We start from the raw sequence: 14,133 nt of genomic DNA, 5'->3' as shown, positions 1-14,133 counted from the left end.
GGAGCGGCGCGGGCTGACGGCGGGACAGCAGCGGCTCCTTCCCGTTTCAGGCCGAAAAGGTCTCAACCTCGCGACTCCAGCGCCCCAACGCTCCTTCCCGTTCGCATGAGAACACACAGCTCCCGCTTCCGGGACCTGCCGGAAGTCCCTCCCCTCGCGCTCGCGCGCCCGCTACTCCCCACTGGGTCCGCCGACAGGCGCTCGGCGCCCTTACGTCATGTCGACATGGCGTCTCGATTGGCCTAGCGCGGCGCCGGGTCCGCCTCCTCCTCTAGGCCTCTAGGCGCGCGTGCCCCTGCCGGTGGCTCCTGTGATTGGTGGGGGCGCGCACGCAGGCCCGCCCCGCGCACGTAGCCCCCGCCCCAGCCCGCGCACGCTGTCTGCTCAGCCCCCCGCCTCAAGCTGAAGGAGGCGCGTCAGCTGGGGTCCCTGACTCCGCCCCTTTCACTCAGGGACCCTGACTGCCGACGCCAGTCACCCTAGGGCCCTGAGCCCGCCCCCGCCCCCGTCAGTAGAGGGCCGCGACCCAAGTTCCCCCTCGGCCCCGGACCCCGGCTCCTCACCCTCTCCCCGAGATCAGACTCCGCTCCGAGACTGTACGGCTGTCCGGTGGTTGGGTCAGGAAAGACCCCAAAGCGCGCTCTAGAGAAGGGGAAGGCGGCTCCCACTGCCCGTCAGCCGGCTACGTTCTCCGCGCTTTCAGAGCAAATGCCGAAGACTGGGGACGTCTTCCCAAACCCGAGCTGGTGCCACCTACCCGACCCATTCTGAGGGGAGGGGAAACAAAGTGAAGTGTGTTCACCGGTTTTAAGCCTGATTGCCGGCGTGCCTGCTGCGCCTGGCCGTGCTTTGTGCAGACACGCTTGCGGCCTGAAGCCTGCTCAGGGTCCCCCCCGACCAGCCTCACCCGTGCACCAGCGCCTCTTAGCTTTGCCTTTTGAGGGCCCAGACACCCACAAGGCGCGCCTCCGACTTCGACGTCAGGTCTGGGAAGATCACTTATCGACAACCGGTGCTGGGCGCTGACTTTCTGCTTTGGGATACGTTGTCACACCCCTTTTGAGAAACTTGCCATTTCACTAGTGCTACTCGTGGCAATGTCCCTAAGATAATCATGTAAGACAGAGTTCCTCTAAGATTCAAAGCATGTGTCAATACATATTTCAGGAGGAGAAAGTCACCTTTGGAGTTCACTTTCCAAGAGAACCTGTTGCCTACGTTGCGGAGCCCTTCTGAGGAACCTCTACATGGGACCTCACAGACTGGGGCCCAGGAAGTCATCCCCAGGCGCGGTGATGTGGTCCTCCTTTGAAAACCCGGGAACCCTCCGAAGTTGGCAAGTTAGATCTCCATTTTGTCTGCCTGTATCTGCGTCTGGCAGAAATTTTGATGCACCGATAAATTCCTGTACAAAAGAGATTAAAGGATAGGAGAATGCTTTATATTAAAATGACGTCTCTTATTTTCCATTAATGTTGTGTGATCCCAAACAATCAAAACTGGCTTTTTTTTTTTCTTGTGTGATTATCTTAACCTGTACTTCAAAAGAAGCACCCATTTTCACCTTAGGGTGTGAGGTTAAATATACCACAGTGAATTTTTATGGCATTTCTACTTAGAAAGATAAGATCAATTTTTTAAAAAACCATCTCTCATCTAAAACAGTTACAAGTTCTACCTATTCTATCCAAAAGCTGTTTCCTTTTCCCGCGTTTGGTGGTTTTGCCTGCTGTTACTTCTCTCCCAGTTAGTTTTAGTAGCCTCACAGCTGATCTTACCCACCATTCACCATGCCAGCTTACTTTTCCTTTAAAACCATCCCCCTCTGAGTTGAGACTTCTTGGTCGCCCCAGAGGGTGAAGTCCAAATTATCTTTCATGGGCTAGCACACCCTTCACAAGCTAGCTCACAGTACCCCCCCCCTTTTTTTTCTTGCCCTAGGGTTAGATACCGTAACCTTCAAATCACATTCTCTTTAACAGGCATTTTTGAAGGCCTTGGGGTAGTCTCTGGGTGTGAATATGAATGACACACAGGCTTTACACTCTATGACCCTACCGTTTACTAAAAGACCAATCAGCAGGTAGTCACCGGAGTGTGCTAAGTCCTGTTAGGGAACAGAACAAAGCGAGGAGCACTAGTTCTAGAGTGTTTGCAGTTCACGAAGTTTTGAGTGGAGTGTCTTCATTCCTGAGCACGTTGGTCTTTTGGTGTCCTTCTGCTTCCACTTCTGGTAAAGTCTAGCTTATTTTTCAAGTTACACAAGTGTCAATCATTTGTATATTTTCCATTCAGAAAATTGATTTCCCTCCTGGGCCCTGGTAGCCCTCACCACATCCCTGCTGTACTCAAGGTCTGTGCCAAGTGCTGGGGAGATGCCCCAGGGCAGCACCGACCATAAGACAGATGAACAGATAGCAAGGGATAAAGAGGAGTAAGGATTACCATGGTATGTGCACGGATTGCCCAGGTAGCAAGCACACAGGAGGGTCTGCAGCCAGCTTGGGAAGGAATCAAATAAAGAGATAAGTAGACCAAGGCCAAAGAGACCGCAGTGGAAGGGCTGTCAACACAACTTCCAGCAGGGAGAGAGGACATAGTTGAACATGACAAAGCATGAAACCAATCTGGTAAGGTGGGTGGAAGGCATGGGAGTCTGGAGGGGTAAGCATGGTAAGAACCCCAAGGGTCTTCTAAACCGCTTAGGATGTTTGAATTTGTTAGTGAGTCAAGATTTTTATTAGGAGACAAAAGAGGGCTTGTAAAAGGTTTTAAGTTCACAGAGAATCTCTGGCCCCAAAAAGTCATTGAAGTAGAAATGCAATAAGGAACTAACTTAGTCAAATTAGATGGAACTATCAAACTGAATATGACAGTAACACATTAGAATGCATTGGGAAATAAAAGATTGCATGAGTTCTTACTAAATAGAAATAAATAAGTAAAAAAAGTGATAGAGATGCAGAAGAAAAAGGGAAAGGTGTTCCTTAGAGTAGAAGGCTGACTAATGAATGGAGAAGGAATTAATTATTTTTTAAATTACCATGTTGCAACTATGGTAGCATTTATTCTGGCAAGAGTCATCAGTGAATGCTGAAAATCAGTGAGTAAAAGTTGTTGAGTAAAAAGTTGTGTATGCCATTTCATGGCTTTTTAGTTGCTTATAAGTTATTGATTTCAAAGGGGGAAAAGGTATTTTTCCAGTTAAACATGATGGTGTTATCACTCACCTAGAGCCAGACATCCTGGAATGTGAAGTCAAGTAGGCCTTATAAAGCATCACTATGAACAAAGCTAGTGGAGGTGATGGAATCCCAGTTGAGCTATTTCAAATCCTAAAAGATGATGCTTTGAAGATGCTGCACTCAATGTGTCAGCAGATTTGGAAAACTCAGCAGTGGCCACAGGACTGGAAAAGGTCAGTTTTCATTCCAATCCCAAAGAAAGGCAATGCCAAAGAATGCGCAAACTACCGCATAGTTGCACTCATCTCACACACTAGTGAAGTAATGCTCAAAATTCTCCAAACTGGGCTTCAGCAATATATGAACCCTGAACTTCCAGATGTACAAGCTGGTTTTAGAAAAGGCAGAGGAACCAGAGATCAAACTGCCAACATCTGCTGAATCATGGAAAAAGCAAGAGAGTTCCAAAAAAACATCTATTTCTGCTTTATTGACTATGCCAAAACCTTTGACTGTGTGGATCACAATAAACTGTGGAAAATTCTGAAAGAGATGGGAATACCAGACCACCTGACCTGCTTCTTGAGAAACCTATATGCAGGTCAGGAAGCAACAGTTAGAACTGGACATGGAACAACAGACTGATTCCAAATAGGAAAAGGAGTATGTCAAGGCTGTATATTGTCACCCTGCTTATTTAACTTATATGCAGAGTACATCATGAGAAACACCGAGCTGGATGAAGCACTAACTGGAATCAAGATTGCCAGGAGAAATATCAATCACCTCAGATATGCAGATGACACCACCCTTATGGCAGAGTGAAGAACTAAAGAGCCTCTTGATGAAAGTGAAAGAGGAGAGTGAAAAAGTTGGCTTAAAGCTCAACATTCAGAAAACGAAGATCATGGCATCTGGTCCCATCACTTCATGGCAAACAGATGGGAAAACAGTGGAAACAGTGACTGACTATTTTTTGAGGGGCTCCCAAATCACTGCAGATGGTGATTGCAGCCATGAAATTAAAAGATGCTTACTCCTTGGAAGGAAAGTTATGACCAACCTAGACAGCATATTAAAAAACAGAGACATTACTTTGCCAACAGAGGTCCGTCTAGTCAAGGCTATGGTTTTTCCAGTGGTCATGTATGGATGTGAGAGTTGGACTATAAAGAAAGCTGAGTGACGAAGAATTGATGCTTTTGAACCGTGGTGTTGGAGAAGACTCTTGAGAGTCCCTTGGACTGCAAGGAGATCCAACGAATCCATCCTAAAGGAGATCAGTCCTGGGCGTTCATTGGAAGGACTGATGTTGAAGCTGAAACTCCAATACTTTGGTCATCTGATGCAAAGGGCTGACTCATCTGAAAAGACTCTGATGCTGGGAGGGATTGAGGGCAGGAGGAGATTGGGATGACAGAGGATGAGATGGCTGAATGGCATCACCGACTCAAAGGACATGAGTTTGGGTAAACTCCGGAAGTTGGTGATCGACAGGGAGGCCTGGCATGCTGCGGTTCGTGGGGTCGCAAAGAGTCAGACATGACTGAGTGACTGAACTGATCTGAACAGTGGATAAATATGATGGACCCTATCTTAACTGAGGGGTGAAAGTTGGCATCTCCTGTAATGGTGCCCTGCTGACGTCACGTGATATCGGTAATGTCATGTTCCAGTCAAGCCACAAACTAACCATGATGGATAATCACAAACTCAAACTGAAGACATTCTACAAAACTGTCAGTCTTCAAAAATATGAAGGCTGAGGACTTCCCTGGCAGTCCCTGGTTAGGACTCTGCACTTTTGCGCTCAGACAGCTAGGGTTCAACCCCTGATCCAGGAACTAAGATCCCACAAGCCTCACAGTGCAGCCATAAAAGGCAGCGAAAGGTTGAGGAACTTTTCAAAATTTAAGGAGACTAAGGAGATATGGCAACTAAATGTAACGTATGATCCAGGACTAGATCCTTGATCAGAATAAAATTTACTATAGAGATCATAATTAGAATCTCTATATGGAATCTTCTGATCTTACAATCAAGGTTCAATTTTACCAATTGGATTTATTTGTAAATTGTTTTGTGGCTCAGTAAGAAGATATCTTTGATCTTAGAAGATATAAACTGATGTATTTAGAGGAGAGGGATCAAGACATCTGCAAGTTTCTCTCAAATAGTTCAGTGGAATACACACATACACACTTACACAGAAAGAGAATATAACAGAACCTTAATTAGTGAACTAGATGTGAGATATGTGTTTGTAACTCGCCTGTAGATATAAGGCTCGTCAAGCAGAGAGTTTTCCTTTAGAGATATATTTGTTGTTGTTTAGTGATCAGTCATGTCTGACTCTTTGCAATCCCATGGACTGTAGCCCTCCAGGTTCTGTCCAGGGAATTCTCTAGGCAAGAATACTGGAGTGGGTAGCCATTCCCTTCTCCAGGGGATCTTCCCCACCCAAATCTGGGTCTCCTGAATTGCAGGCAGATTCTTTACCATCTGAACCACCAGGGAAGCCCTTAGAGATATACACTGAAGTATTTATGAATGATACTGTATTATGTATATCTAGCATTTGACTCCAAACCATCTAAAGGAAGGTGAAAAGTGAAGTGAAGTCGTTCAGTCGTGTCTGACTCTTTGCAACCCCATGGACTGTAGCTTACCAGGCTCCTCTGTCCATGGGATTTTCCAGGCAATAGTACTGTAGTGGGTTGCCATTTCCTTCTCTAGGGGATCTGCCCAACCCAGAGATTGAACCCGGGTCTCCCGCATTGTAGACAGATGCTTTAACGTCTGAGCCACCAGGGAAGTAAAGGAAGGTGGTCAGCAGGAATACATAAGAAATAATGGGACAAGCTAGTGTGTTGAAAATTGTTGAAAGCTGGTGATGGATACATGGGGGCTCATGAAACTCTTCTCCCTACTTCTGAATATGTTTTTAAATTCCTCATGATAATAAAAATATGGTGATAAAATGGAGGGTTTCAATTCATTACAAATATTCCATGAGCACGTGTGGCCCAAAAAGCAGTCAGAGAGGAGGACTGCATTTCCCAGGATGTTCTACAGCCCTCCCTCAGGAGGAACAATAGGGCCAAACCTCTGGTTCTGGAAACTGAGAGGTTGGGAGGGTGGGGCAGAGCTGTGTCCACAGGTGCCAGCCCTCAGGGGGAGAAGGCCTGAGGGCCTCCAGGGGAGATCAATTTTGGCAACAGGAGCCATATCTAGAGCGAGTTTCTGAGGAACTTTTCTGTGTAGCGTATGTTGTAACACCCCGGAGCCAGTTCCTAGTAGACACCTAGTAGATGCTTCTGTAGTTGGATTGTGTTTTCCTTTGAAAGTATCTCTGTTCTCAGCCAAGGGTGCTTCCTGTGATGGCGGCTTAAATTCCTACTATTTTTGGCAATATCTTCTGGGATAGTTGACCTACATAGTCCTGTCTGCACTGAGGCAAATGCGTCACTCCAGGCCTCAGAAAAGGTGGTATTTTCACTATGATTGCTGCCTGCCTGTCACTCTCATTGAAAGCAAGATAAGTGGATGAATCATGAGAGACATCCCGTTTGGATGTTTCAGGCAGAGGACTAGACTTAAGAAGCACGTTAAGTGCACGTTCTCCTCAGCCCCACATCCATGTCCCTCAGAGGCATTCCTCTAAGGGGAGGGAAGGTTGCTGTCTAGACACCCCTGTCTCCAGAGTTCTAGACTGTGCGTGGCTGCCACCGGACGCTGCCCTGTGTTCTTCCCTGCGGCTCTCCTGGCTTCCTTGGCCCGTCTCCCCCAGGCCGGAGTTGGCCCCGCACACTCTAGGATGGAGCATGTGTGCCAGGGGGTGCTGTGCTGGCTTCTCAGTAGTCTCCCGAGAAGCGTGCCTCTCACCCCCACCCCCGCTCCAGGCTCCCCTGAGGAGGACCCCTCAGTCCTTTAAAAGCTGGGCAGCTCCTGTTGCTGCCTAGTGGTGATGAGCTGTCAGGGTCAGGGGAGGGAGCCTCTAAACACCACCTGGAGGGGCCTGAGGTTTCCCTCCCGGATTCTGAACTGAGTAGTTTCCTAGGCACACCGAGCCACTCCACCTCTGTGTGTTTCCCTTCTGAGACTCCCCTCTTCCTTCCGGCTGGTTGTCTTCCACAGTTTCCACGACTCAGCCCAGACCCTTTGACCCCTCCAGGAAGCCTTCTCTGAATCCCTGCCCAGCCCCTCCCCGGGGCGTCAGGGCCATCCACGGCTCTGCATCACAGTTCCTCCTGCTTTGAGTAGGAGCACCAGTGTGTGTGGTCGTTTATCTCCTCCTTAGGAATTTCGCAAACGCAGGAACTTCATTCATCCTCATTGTTATTCATCATTCATAGATGTCTGCTGAACTGAACTCGTTCCAGCTCTGCAAGCTCACCCACCAGCCTGTGGCAGGTTTTTGTCCTTTCTCAGTGAGCTGCTTCTGACACCATTCACCACAATGAGTCCAGCAGGCTTGGAATCCTTATCATTTGCACTTTTTTCCCCCACTAGATTCCATGGTAATAGCAATTTTTGTTTCCTTGTTTATTGGTTTTGATATCATAACATTTGGAGAAGGAAATGGTAACCCATTCCAGTATTCTTGCCTGGAGAATTCCATGGACAGAGGAGCCTGGCAGTTTGCAGTCCACAGGGTTGCCAAGAGTAAGACAAGACTGAGTGACTTAACACAACAACCATCATAACCTTAAATAACATATACTACAGTTGTGTGACTATTTTCCACACATCAGCATTTTCCTCTGGATATATTTTAGTCACTTTGATCAGACTTGGGAGACTGTTTCCTTGATTCGGTTAGCGCAACACTTAAGTCTCATCAGAAGCACAGCCATCACAGTCAGACACAGAACACCAGGCTTGCCGCTGCAGCCTGAGGGACGACTGAAGTTCCATTTGGAGGCATCTTTGAACTCACTGAGCAGACATCACGAGCAAAGCTTACCCTCCCAAGTTGAAGAATCTTATGGATAAAACGTTATCACCGAAATTAAATGGTGGCAGACATGTCCAAGGAATGTTGCAGGGATTTGACCCTTTATGAAACGTGTGATAGATAACTGTGTGGAGGTGGCAACTGGTGGGCAACACAACAGTCCTGGGATGGTGGCAGCACGAGGAAAGAGCGTCACCACGTTAGAAGCCAGGGAAGAAGCACGAACAACGGCTATGTCACCAGCGAGATCAACAGCGTGCATCCCCTCTCCACACTTCACTAGGAGAAAAATTGACTCGTGTACATTTTCTTACTGAACTTTTTTGTTAAATAAGCTTTCATAATAGTCATCCAAAAAAAAACACCACAGCAGGCACCACAGTTGGAGTTGCCACCAAGAAAGTAAGTCTAAACCAGTGTATGTCCATTCTTTTTACCTTCAGTTTCTAAGGGTAACGTCTTCTGACCTTGTACCCTGACTCTGGGTGTATTACCCTCTTTGAATACAGTCTCCACGCATTTATTAACGTGAACAAATATGCAACACCTACACACATAAAGACAAATATGCATCACAAATTTTTCATTATGTCAGATGTTTCAATTTATCTTTTTCTTTGGAAGTATCTCCTCACATTTAGGATTAAAATATTTTTCTAACAACCAAGTTTCACTGAAGTCCTAGTGAAATAGCCATTATCTTACATATGGGAAAAGTGAGCTAATGTAGAGTTTTCACACTTTTGAAAAAAAAAAGCCAAGGCCCATAATAAGAAATACATTTTATAGTACAGGCCATTATACACACACGCACGTGTGCGCACACACACATACACATACATACACATGAAACCAAAGTTTCATGAAATATTGTTAATGGTGGCACACCTTTGTGAATGTACTTAATGCCACAGATTGTACACTTAAAAATGATTAAAATGGTCAGTTTTATGTTATATATGTTTTAGCACAGTTTTTAAGAAGTTTTATGAGGTAATATTTACCCTTACTTTATGCCATTTTCTTTGATCTCTTCTATTTTTGTTAATTCCAGTTATCATCCTTTAAGTTGATTTATGACTCACCATGATCACCGCTGGCTGGTGAAATGCTGACCTGAGGACTTGGAAGGTGAACTTGTTCACTCCATTTTCATACAGTTTACTGGGCTGGTGGCTTTTCCAAAGCATTTGAAATAGCTGCTGCTCCAGCGTTGCTTCCTGAAGAACCCATGGATGGAAGAGCCTGGCGGGCTACAGTTCATGGGTTTGCAGAGAGTTGGACATGACTGAGAAACTTTATTACTATTCAGTTCAGTTCAGTCGCTCAGTCACGTCCGGCTCTTTGCGACCCCATGAACCGCAGCACACCAGGCCTCCCTGTCCATCACCAGCTCCCGGAGCCTACCCAAACTCATGTCCATTGAGTCGGTGATGCCATCCAACCATCTTATCCTCTGTTGTCCCCTTCTCCTCCTGCCCTCAATCTTTCCCAGCATCAGGATCTTTTCAAATGAGTCAGTTCTTCCCATCAGGTGGCCAAAGTATTGGAGTTTGAGCTTCAGCATCAGTCCTTCCAATGAATATTCAGGACTGATTTCCTTTAGGATGGACTGGTTGGATCTCTTTGCAGTCCAAGTGATTCTCAAGAGTCTTCTCCAACACCACAGTTCAAAAGCATCAATTCTTCTGTGCTCAGCTTTCTTTATAGTCCAACTCTCACATCCATACATGACTACTGGAAAAACCACAGCCTTGACTCGATGGACCTTTGTAATTATTACTATTACTATTAATAAAAAGGAGTGAGTAAAATCAAGCTAGCAATTCCCTGTATATGTGTGTATGAAACTGAACTGAAAACTGAAGCATTCACTCAGTGGTGTCCAACTTTTTGTGACCCTGTGAACTATAGCCCATCAGGCTCCTCTAAGATTTTCCAGGCAAGAATACTAAGTGCATTGCCATTTCCTTTTCCAGAGGGTCTTCCCCACCCAGATCTCCTGCATTGCAGGCAGATTCTTTACAGTCTGAGCCACCAGGGAAGTCCATGTGTGTATAAGTCACTATTTTTGAAGGCCAAGTTTGGGGCCATGTTTAGAAAGTATGACATAATTGTATAAATTATATCTTAACTTGCAAATCTTTCCTTCCTTAATTTGACGTCTGTAAGTATGTGATTCTGTAGATTACTATTTTTATCTTTAGCACTAGAGGTTATAAATGCTGAAGGCATCTTCAGGGATCAGAGAGTTAACAGAAACATGGGGACTGGCTGGGGTGACATAAGGGAGTTTGCCCAGCCTGGAGGCGCTCAGAGTCCAATAAAAACAAACACACAAACTGCTGTGTCCACAGGGGTCTTTATGTAACCCACAGCCTGTGTTTGAGATCTCACTTACACACAGTTGTTTCAAGAGGTTTGACCATGAAAGCCAAGAAGGGAAAAGTAGATTCCCTACTTTCCCTACTGAACAGTAGGTTCAGGGAGTGACCACGGAGTGATAGGAGAGACTTTTAAGAAGCAGAAAAATTGAATACACAGAATGGGAGCATAGCAAACATCACAGCAGTGTTCTGAATTGTTGCAATCCTGGTTTTGGATCTGTAATATTAATACTGATGAGGGTGTTATTTGTAGTTCCTATCAGTAATGTAGAATTTTATCCAGCACTCCATAGTGCTTTTATATAATATTAGTAATTATGACTGCCATGTCTTTACCATTTTGAATGTATAAGATGTTTTCCACTGCGCAGTCTCAGATCCCTAAAATGACAGTGGAATGTCAATTACCATCATTTCCACTGTATAGATAAGGAAAGGGAACCCAGAGATGTAAACTAATCTGCCAGCAAGTGGGAATCCAGACTTCCAGACTCTGTACGTTTTCCATCGCCCCATACTGTGTTCCGCATCTCTGTCCACAGAATGGAGGTCCAATCATGCAAACCTCACATCTCACTAGGTGGAAATTTTTTCTGCTATACCTTACCTAATGTGGCAAAGTGGAAGACAAATAACTTTCTATATAAAGAAGCAATCAAACTTGCACTTGCTTCAGCAGCACATATACTAAAATTGGAATGATACAGAGAAGCTTTGCCCAAGGATGACATGCAAATTCGTGAAGCATTCCATATATTTAGGACCTACTGTATACCACAGGGAACTCTGCCCAATAATCTGAAATGACTATATGGGAAAGGAATCTAGAAGGGAGTTGATATATGCGTATGTACAACCGATTCACTTTGTTGTACACCTGAAACTAAAATTACATTGAAATCAACTATACTCCAATAAAATTTTTTTAAAAACCTACTGAAAATTGTTATAAGAAAAAAAGAAAAAGAATCAACCAGGCTTATTATAATACTCTCTGATAAAATTTAGTCAGACTGTGACATCTATGCTCAGAGGAGAATAGCTTCATTTCTACTAGAAGAAAATGGGGTCCCCTAGCCCTAAGCACACCTTCAGATGAATCGCAGCCCAAGCTCACTTGTTGACCCAGCCTCCTGAGATGCCCAGCCTGAGAACTACCTACCTATGCCTCTTTCACGAGCCTGACTCCTTTTTGAAATGGTGAACTGGAACTGACAGGACCTAACAGAAACAGAAGAGATTAAAAAAGATGTGGCAAGAATACACAGAACCAAACAAAACCACAAAGGGGTAGTCACTAACCAGAGCCAGACATCATGGAATGTGAAGTCAAATGGGCCTTAGGAAACATTACTATGAATAAATGGGCCTTAGGAAACATTACTACGTGACAGAATTCCAGTTGAGCTATTTAAAATCCTAAAAACGATGCTGTTAAAGTGCTGCACAAAATATGTCAGCAAATTTGGAAAACTCAGCAGTGGCCACAGGACTAGAAAAGGTCAGTTTTCATTCTAATCACAAAGAAGGACAATGCTAAAGAATGCTCAAACTACCCATACAACTGGACTCATTTCACATGCTAGTACAGTTATGCTCAAAATCCTTCAAGCTAGGCTTTAGCAGTACATGAACCAAAACGTCCAGATGTATAAACTGGGTTTAGAAAAGGCAGAGGAACCAGAGATCAAATTGCCAACAATCATTGGATCATAGAGAAAGCAAGGGAATTCCAGAAAAACATCTACTTCTGCTTCACTGACTACGCTAAAGCCTTTGATTGTGTGGATCACAACAAACTGTGGAAAATTCTTAAAGAGATGGGAATACCAGACCATCTTACCTGTCTGCTGAGAAACCTGTATGCAGGTCAAGAAGCAACAGTTAGAGCCAGACATGGAGCAATGGACTGGTTCAGAACTGGGAAAGGAGTGACAGCTGGATACTGTCACCTTGCTTATTTAACTTCTAAGCAGAGTACATCATTCAGAACGCCAGGCTGGATAACTCACAAACTAGAATCAAGATTGCTGGGAGAAATATCAACAACCTCAGAGAAGCAGATGATACCATTCTAATGGCAGAAAGTGAAGAGGAACTAAAGAGCCCATCAATGAGGGAGAAAGAGGAGAGTGAAAAAACTGGCTTGAAACTCAACATTCAAAAAGCTAAAATCATGGTATCCAGTCCCTTCACTTCATGGCAAATAGAAGGGGAAAAGTGGAAGCAGTGACAAACTTTATATTCTTGGGCTCCAAAATCACTGCTGACAGTGACTGCAGCCATGAAATTAAAAGATGCTTGCTCCTTGGAAGGAAAGCTATGAGAAACTTAGACAGTGTGTTAAAGAGCAGAGACATCACTTTGCCAACGAAGGTCCATATAGTCAAAGCTATGGTTTTTCCTGTAGTCATGTACAGATGTGACAGTTGGACCATAAAGAAGGGTGAGTGCCTAAGAACTGATGCTTTTGAATTGTGGTGCTGGAGAAGACTCTTGAGAGTCCCTTGGCCTGAAAGGAGATGAAACCAGTCAATCCTAAAGGAAATCAACCCTGAATATTCATTGGAAGGACTGATGCTGAGGCTTCAATACTTTGGCCACCTGAATTGAAGAGCTGTTTCACTGGTAAAGACCCTGATGTTAGGAAAGATCAAAGTCAGGAGGAGGCGGCAGAGATGAGATAGTTTGATAGCATCACTGACTCTATGGACATGAATTTGATCAAACTCCAGAAGATAGTAAAGGAAAGGGCAGCCTGGCATACTGAAGTCCATGAGGTTGCAAAAGTTGGATATGACTTAGCGATGAATGACAGTAACAATCTGTTATGGTTTGAATATGTTCACCCAGAATTTATATGTATGGTTGTGTTTAGAAATGAGGTATCTAAGGAAAGGATTAAGGTTCAAAGCAGCCATAAGAGTGGGGACTTGTGAAAAGAGACATGGACAGCTCTGGGTGCCCTCACCCCTCAGGGCTGACCGAGGAAGGGCCAAGCGAGGACAGGGCCAGAATGTGGCCAGGAAGCAGCCTTTTCAGTGACCGAACTGGCTAGGATCTTGATCTTGCACTTCTGGCCTCTAGAACTGTGAGAAAATAAATTTCTACTGTTGAATCCACCCAGTCTACAGTACTTACAGCCAGGAATATCACAGTGCTGAAAGAATTGACCCCTTGGGGAAAAGTCTCTATAAATAGTACTTGCTTCCCTGTACTTTTCTAAATGTATCTGTTCTCAAGTTAACACCACATTATAGAATACTGAAAATCAACTGCTAAAAATAAAAGTAGACTTTTAATTTCCACATTCTGTATGAAAATTTCTGGAAAGGCCTTTACATTCCTTATCCTCCTCACAGATTGTGTGTTTTATATCAGCTCTTAATTACAGAGGCTGGTGTTTAAATGAATATATAAAGACTTATAAAGATTTTTAAGTAGTCAAATTTGAGAATAATTGTTATTCTTATAAATAGGTATCAGTTCAGTTCAGTTCAGTCGCTCAGTTGTGTCCGACTCTTTGCGACCCCATGAATTGCAGCATGCCAGGCCTCCCTGTCCATCACCAACTCCCAGAGTTCACTCAAACTCACATCCATCA

This window comes from Bison bison, unplaced genomic scaffold (genome assembly GCF_000754665.1).
Source record: "Bison bison bison isolate TAMUID 2011002044 unplaced genomic scaffold, Bison_UMD1.0 scf7180017864063, whole genome shotgun sequence".
Taxonomy (NCBI): domain Eukaryota; kingdom Metazoa; phylum Chordata; class Mammalia; order Artiodactyla; family Bovidae; genus Bison; species Bison bison.
This window is presented reverse-complemented; position numbering follows the sequence as displayed.